Genomic DNA, 7,117 nt, shown 5'->3' with positions numbered 1-7,117 from the left:
ACTATACTTACAACGAGGATATATTTGTGAATTTCTTTACTAGCAAAAATCCGTTCGTCAATACTTATTATTTTTGTTTTCTTGTTTCTTTACAGGCTATAGTAGGACTGTGCGTGAATTTAATATGCAGTATGCAAGATTATGTGGGGGTGGCAAGGCTTGCACTCAGTGGCTCGATCGGATCCAACGATAGCAATATACTTTAGCATTTGATAATGGATATTGCTAGGGTCATATGACCACAAACCTAGTAGAGTCCATCAATGGAGTACTGAAGGGGGCGCGAAATCTTTCTATCACATGACTTATCAAGGCAACTCTTTACAGACTAAATGAGTTCCTTACTAGGAAGAAGGTTGAAGCTTGAAAAAATTCAGGACATGTATTCTCTAAATATGTGATCAACAGACTTCAATCAAATCAACAAGCAGTGGAAAACATCCAATTTAACTTATTTAATAGGCAAAACGAGGTCTTTAAAGTGCGCAAAATTCCCAGCAGTATGGAGTATGCGGTAAATCTCTGTCAACAACATTGTGATTATGGTGAGTTTCAGATAGATCGAGTTCCTTGTCGACATGTCTTTGCGTGCTGTACGAACCAACGACTTGATTGGAAATAATATGTTCATGAGGTATAGAGGATGAATGAGATAAAAAAGGTGTATAGAGCAAGGTTTAAGCCATTGGGGAACCCAACAACATGGTCGGTGTATTTGTAAGACCCGAAAAATTTTAACTTGATAATTATTTAAATAAAATTAAGTTAAAAAGGGTTTAAATCGTCTGGTATGGGTTAAAAATTTAAAATTAATAATTTAAAAATTTACTGATGAAAATTTAGCTCAAAAAATTATTTTGAGCGTAAAAATATAATTATTTATGAAAAAACATGCACTAGCGTTATAATTAACTGTACACGCTTAGGTCTGCTTGGTATTGCGTATGAGAAAAATAAAATATAGAAATAACAAAAAAAATATTTAAAATACAAATCAGAACACTTATCTTTAAAAATTTAGCCCTAGATAAGGCTAATTTTCAAAAAGACAAAAATGCCCTTCGCTTAAAGGAGTCAAAATGTGACCCTCAACCATTCATTTGCAACTCATTTTGCCTTCGAAGAGAGGGAGAGCATGAGATTGAGAGAGAGGAAGAGAAATACCAACCACAAATACTATTCACATCTCCCTTCAAATATACTTTTCTCACAAATCAGAGTTTCGATCGACGATCTATTTGCAGATATGCGTCGCTCTCAACTCCCTCTACATTTCTATATAACTTTTGTGGTGAGTAATCATGAAAACTTAACCCCATTTCTCAATTTTCTATTATTTTTGTATTTTGGGTTTATGGGTGTTGAGAATTTATTATTTTTATGCTTTAGGGGAAGCTCAAGCTCACATTCTAGTGGGATTTTGACCCATGTTCATACGGAAGAAGGTAACGGAACTCTTTCACCTATTTCTCCCTAGTTTTATGCAAAACACTAGTGTGAAAATTACATAATTTGGATGCAATTAGATTGAATAGAGTTTCTTGAAAGCATGGCTTGGTTGGCATTGAGTAAAGCTTGGATATTAGGGCTTGAATTGGTTAGAGAAGGACCTAAGAAGTTGGAACCACCGTTAATTAAGGTACAAATTTTGGTTTCAGCAAGGAAATCATATTTTATGAGATCGGGAGCCATTTATTTATGAGGATCCAGTCTATCACAGTTACTACATATTGGGAGCGGAGCCTTGAGTACGAAGTTATGCACTTAGAGATCGTCTTTTCCAGCGTCCTCTATCTATCTCTCTTTTTGACCCAGATGCTCCTTATGAGTTTTCTCTATCCTGGATTCTCCTTGACGCTCCTGGTTACCTTTTTCCTGACGAACATGAACACACAATCCGAACTCAACCATTAAATGAGCCTAGTGTACTCGAGGAACCATAGTTGGTTGGTGACTACGTCCTTGTGATTCCACCGGAATGGAACTTCTCTCCTGTGCCCATTCCAGAGTTTCTGCCAGATCATGAGCTGACAATGCCCTTCATATCCATGCGAACAGGCCTGTGCTCTCGAATAGATTTGTGAGTAGTGATAGTATTATTTCTGGTGGTTCTGGGGGTATTGTTATAGTTCTTGACGAGGAGGAGGAGGAGGACCCTGACATGGAGATCGAGTAGGATGAGGAGATGGGTGAGCCCCACGGTGACTTACCTAACGGTGACGTGTGATGACAAATTGACCGTAGTAGGAGCATTCTTTTTTATGGTACTCCAGTATAAAACTTATGATTAGGCTCTCACTTGTGTTAGTACCCTCGAGAGTTAGGAGCTTTAGAGTTGTTAGGCTAGCTTGAGAGTCAGCTTAGCGACTTTTTGTATGGGCCAGGACCCAGTGTGTCATGTATATATTATCTATATAAGGGATGTCGAGGATGTATGCTGACATGATTTTTTGTATAACGCTATGTGATCTGTATATGATGTAAATGATCAATTTAGCTATCTGTTTCTGATGTTTCTTTCTATTTCTACCTGTGTATGTTTAATTATTTTTGTTATGTTTAAATATTTTTATTCTCTTTATTCACCTCTGCGTTTTAAAAAGAAAAATTTACTCATAAAATTGGTAACACTCTAACAAGGCACAGGCTCATATATGAAATATTTGTTAATAATTAAGAAAACAAATTAGTGACACTTAGCTTCTTGTATGACCATAGCATATCGGGTGTTGGGTCGTTACACCCACTGTGGAGACGGTGACATACTCTTCCTCACGAATTGAGAAGGTTGATTATTTAATAATTGAATGGGGTTAAGATGAGTTTTATCTTCCAAAATTGGTTGAAATTGTGATTATGATTGTAAATGTGATATGATCTACAAGCAAGATGTACGTCAAGGTAGATTCTCTATGCATATTAGAGTGACAAAGATGTACCAAGATTTGAAGCAGATATTTTGGTGGCCGGGTTTAAAGAAAAATGTAGTTGCTTATATTTCGAAATGTTTAACCTATCAAAAGATAAAGGCGGAACATCATAAACCCTTAGGAACCCTACAACTTCTAGAGATACCACAGTGGTAATGAGAGCAAATCACAATGGATTTTGTCACGAGATTGCCAAGGACCTTAACAACACACGACCCCATTTGGGTGGTTGTGGATAGGTTAACAAAGTCGGCGCATTTTCTTCTGATATGAGTTTACTATACTTTGGAAAGGTATGCATGGATATAAGTTTAAGAGATTATGCGACTACACGGGATACCTTCATCAATTGTTTCTTATCGAGATCCAAGATTTACTTTCAGAAAGCATTCGGGACAAAGCTGCATATGAGTACAACATATCATCCTCAGACAGATGGATAGTTAGGACGAACAATCCAAACATTGGAAGACATGTTGAGATCTTGTGTGATGGTCAAAGAAGTTGGGACAAGTATTTACCATTAGTTGAGTTCGCTTACAACAACAGTTACCAGCAGAGCATTGGAATGACACCATATGAAGCTCTCTACAGAAAAATAATGTTAATCACCGTTGTGTTGGTACGAAGGAGGAGAAGCTAGCATCTTGGGTCCAGACTTGGTGCAAGAGGCTACTGATCATATAAAGAAGATCCGTGAGAAGATTCAAACAACACAAAGTCGTCAAAAGACCAATGCTGATAATAGACGTAGACCCTTAGAGTTTAATGAAGGTGGCCATGTTTTCCTAAAAGTAACCCCAACTACACGAGTAGGTCAAGCTCTTAGGAATAAGAAATTTAACCTTCGATATGTAGGACCTTTCCAAATACTTAAAAGAGTCGGTCCAGTAGCTTACTAAGTAGCCCTTCCTCCTTATCTGTCAAACCTTCACAATGTTTTTCATATTTTGCAACTTAAGAAATATATTTCCAATGAGAGTCACGTTTTACAACCAGAAATAGTACAATTACAAAATGATCTGACATATCAAGCATCGCCAATCAAGATCGTAGAAAGGAGCAACAAACAGCTGAGAGGCAAGACAGTTCATTTAATCAAAGTAGCTTGGGGATGATGTGGAGAAGAAGAACACATATGGGAGCTGGAGGACAAGATGAAAGCTGACTATCTACATCTGTTTTTAGGTAATTGAAATTTTGAGGACAAAATTTTCTTTTAGGAGGGTAAAATGTAACAACTTAGTTTCGGAAAGATGAGACTTTTTTTAAAGAAACAGAGCTTTTTCAGAAGTTCTTGAAGGAAGCACCTCCAAGAACCTCTATTGCATCATTAAACACCTTAATCTACATCATAATTCTGTCATCACTAAGAAAGCACCTCTACTGAGTTAAGCTCGATAACCCAGTCGTGAAAAACCTAGTTTTGAGCCGCGTCGGTCAGGAATTTCAGATTTTAGTTTCCGTAGTTAATCTCAGTTTGACAAGTCAAACTCAATTCGTAAGAGAAGAAAAATAATAATATAATATTATTATATTAATATTATAGATGCTTGAGTAATATTATATTATTATTTGATCTACTTTAGTTAAAAAAAGGAGAAAAGTCAAACCGAGCTCACAGCCTACTAGTGCAGGTTAATACCAGGCCTTGCTGATGACTTTAGCGATGCTAATACTTTATCATATACCTTCTATTCTCATGCTTATTATTAATAGTTTCATCTATATTAGTAGCTCAAATATTAATCTCCAAATGTGTTGTTAATTGTGTTCTAATACATCTAGTTTTAGTAATTACCTACCTCAGATATTTTTTTACTAATCTCCCTAGCCAACCAATCACCTTTGGGCACGGTTCTCTCCTTCCCCCAAGACACTCCACAATTGCTCATTTTCCTTATTCATCGCCTAAAACAAGGAGAAAGAAAAAGAGAGAAACTTCATGACTACGTCCTTGTAATTCTACTGGAGTGGAACTTTCCTCCTCAGCCTATTCCAGAATTTCCGTTGGATCATGAGCCGGCAATTCCCTCCCTATCCATGCAAATGGACCTGTGCTCTTGAATGGATTTGTGAGTAGTGATAGTATTATTTCTAGTAGTTTTGGGGGTATTGCAGTAGTTCCTGACGAGGAGGAGGAGGAAGACCCAGACATGGAGATTGAGCAGAATGAGGAGATGAGTGACCCCCACGGCGACTTACCTAACACTGACGTGTGATGATAGAATGACCATAGTAGGAGCATTCTTTTTTATGGCACCCTAATCTAATATTGACTTATGATTAGGCTCTCACTTGTATGGGAGTTAGGAGCTTTAGAGTTGTTAGACTAGCTTGGGAGTCAGCTTAATGGGTTTTTGTATGGGCCAGTCCCCAAGTGTCGTGTGTATATTATCTATATAAGGGTTGTCGAGGATGTATACTGGCATGATCTTTTGTATATGATATACATTATCAGTGTAGCTATCTGTTTCTAATTTGTTTTTATATTTCTGCCAATGTATATTTAATTATTTTTATTCTCTTTATTCGCCTCCGCATTTTCAAAAGAAAAATTTACTCGTAAAATCGGTAACACTTCAACAAAGCACATCCTCATATATTAAATAATAGTTAATAATTAAAAAAATAAGTTAGTGACACTTGGCTTCTTGTATGACCATGGCTTACCAAGAGTTGGGTCGTTGCACCCACTGTGAGGACGGTGGCATAGTCTTGCTCACGAATTAAGAAGGTTGATTATTTAATAATTGAATGGGGTTATGATGAGTTTTATCTTCCGAAATTGGTTGAAATTGTGCTTATGATTATAAATGTGATATGATGACCGGATTGGCAAGGATGTGGGTTTTGTGCCACTTTCGTGGCAAAAAATGATTTGAATTATTTAAAAAACTCAACATGCATTTTTTTTGCTTTGGGCTTTTTCATTAACTGATATTTCGATTAGTTAGTCTACCATCTTTTTTCTTGACAAAAAGAATAAGAAGATGATTTCCTATGCTCTGATTTTTTATTTTTATTACAATCAAAGAGCACTACCAAAGTATTTCAAAGAAAGGGGGTTATCCTGACGTAGGTCTGCTTATGGCCTAGATCAACTTAAGTTTAATGGACTCTCTATTGAACTACTAAAAAAATTGAAAGTATCAATAAATGAAACCCTATACACCTTAAAGTTCATAAGATAGGCCGAAAAGAGAATTTAGGTTTTGTCCCGCTTGCGTAGCAAGGACGTCGGTTTTGTCCTGCTTGCGTTGTTGATGAGGTACCGGCACCGGGTAAGGATGTTAGTTTTGTCCTGCTTGCTTATAGTAGCTATCTGGATGTGGAAAAGGTAGAAAGGCACTCTCTTTCATGTTATTCTCCTAGATTCCCTCTGGCTGCAAGGTGGAAAAGCACTTTTTTTTTTGTTTTATATGGTACGACCTCATAAGGAAAGTTGGAAAGGCACACTCTTTCATATTTTTGTAGAAAGGCACACTCCTTTGTATTATTCCCCCTGGTGATACCTCTAGGAGAAGGTGGAAAGACACTCTCATTCGTATTATTCCTCCTGGGAATATGCAATAGAGAGATGATATCTGTGTTAGCTACCAAATGGGTCAGGTTCTGACAATTTAACTGACACATGAGTTCACGGCTAGTAGGACAGGCATGCATCATTTTTTATTTATTTGTAATTGCTTGGGTGTGCATAATTATTTTGGTTTGCCTATTTAATATTCTGTTAACTACTATTTGTGCTATTTGTTGTAATTGTTCTCTAATTGTGATTACTTTGTATTGATTATTGTTGTGTTTGACTTCATTAATGATACTTGGGACTGGGATTAATGATGATGACTGTCAGAAATGGATAAGATAAATGGTAGTTTAAAGTACTCTTATCTTAGCAGATTGACCCTGTATGGATTAGTTAAGACCTTAGGCTTGGATTTCTGTGAAGTTGGAGATCAGGATTGCCTAGAAGGTTTATGTTTTCTTATATAGTCTTTATTTGGAACGTTTATCCTATTGGAATCCTTCGGGTTCTCACCTGTTGTTGTTATTATATTTTTTAGATACAGAACACAACGCACCTTGTTGAGAGTGCAGGATTTGATGTGATTAAGTGAAGAGGATTGCTTTTGGGGATTTTCTTTTGACTCTAGAATTCTCTCCCTTTTGAAAGTATATTGTAT

Source organism: Arachis ipaensis, chromosome B9 (genome assembly GCF_059453495.1).
Source record: "Arachis ipaensis isolate K30076 ecotype BB chromosome B9, ASM5945349v1, whole genome shotgun sequence".
NCBI classification, from domain to species: Eukaryota; Viridiplantae; Streptophyta; class Magnoliopsida; order Fabales; family Fabaceae; genus Arachis; species Arachis ipaensis.
Note: the sequence above shows the minus strand (reverse complement) of the source record.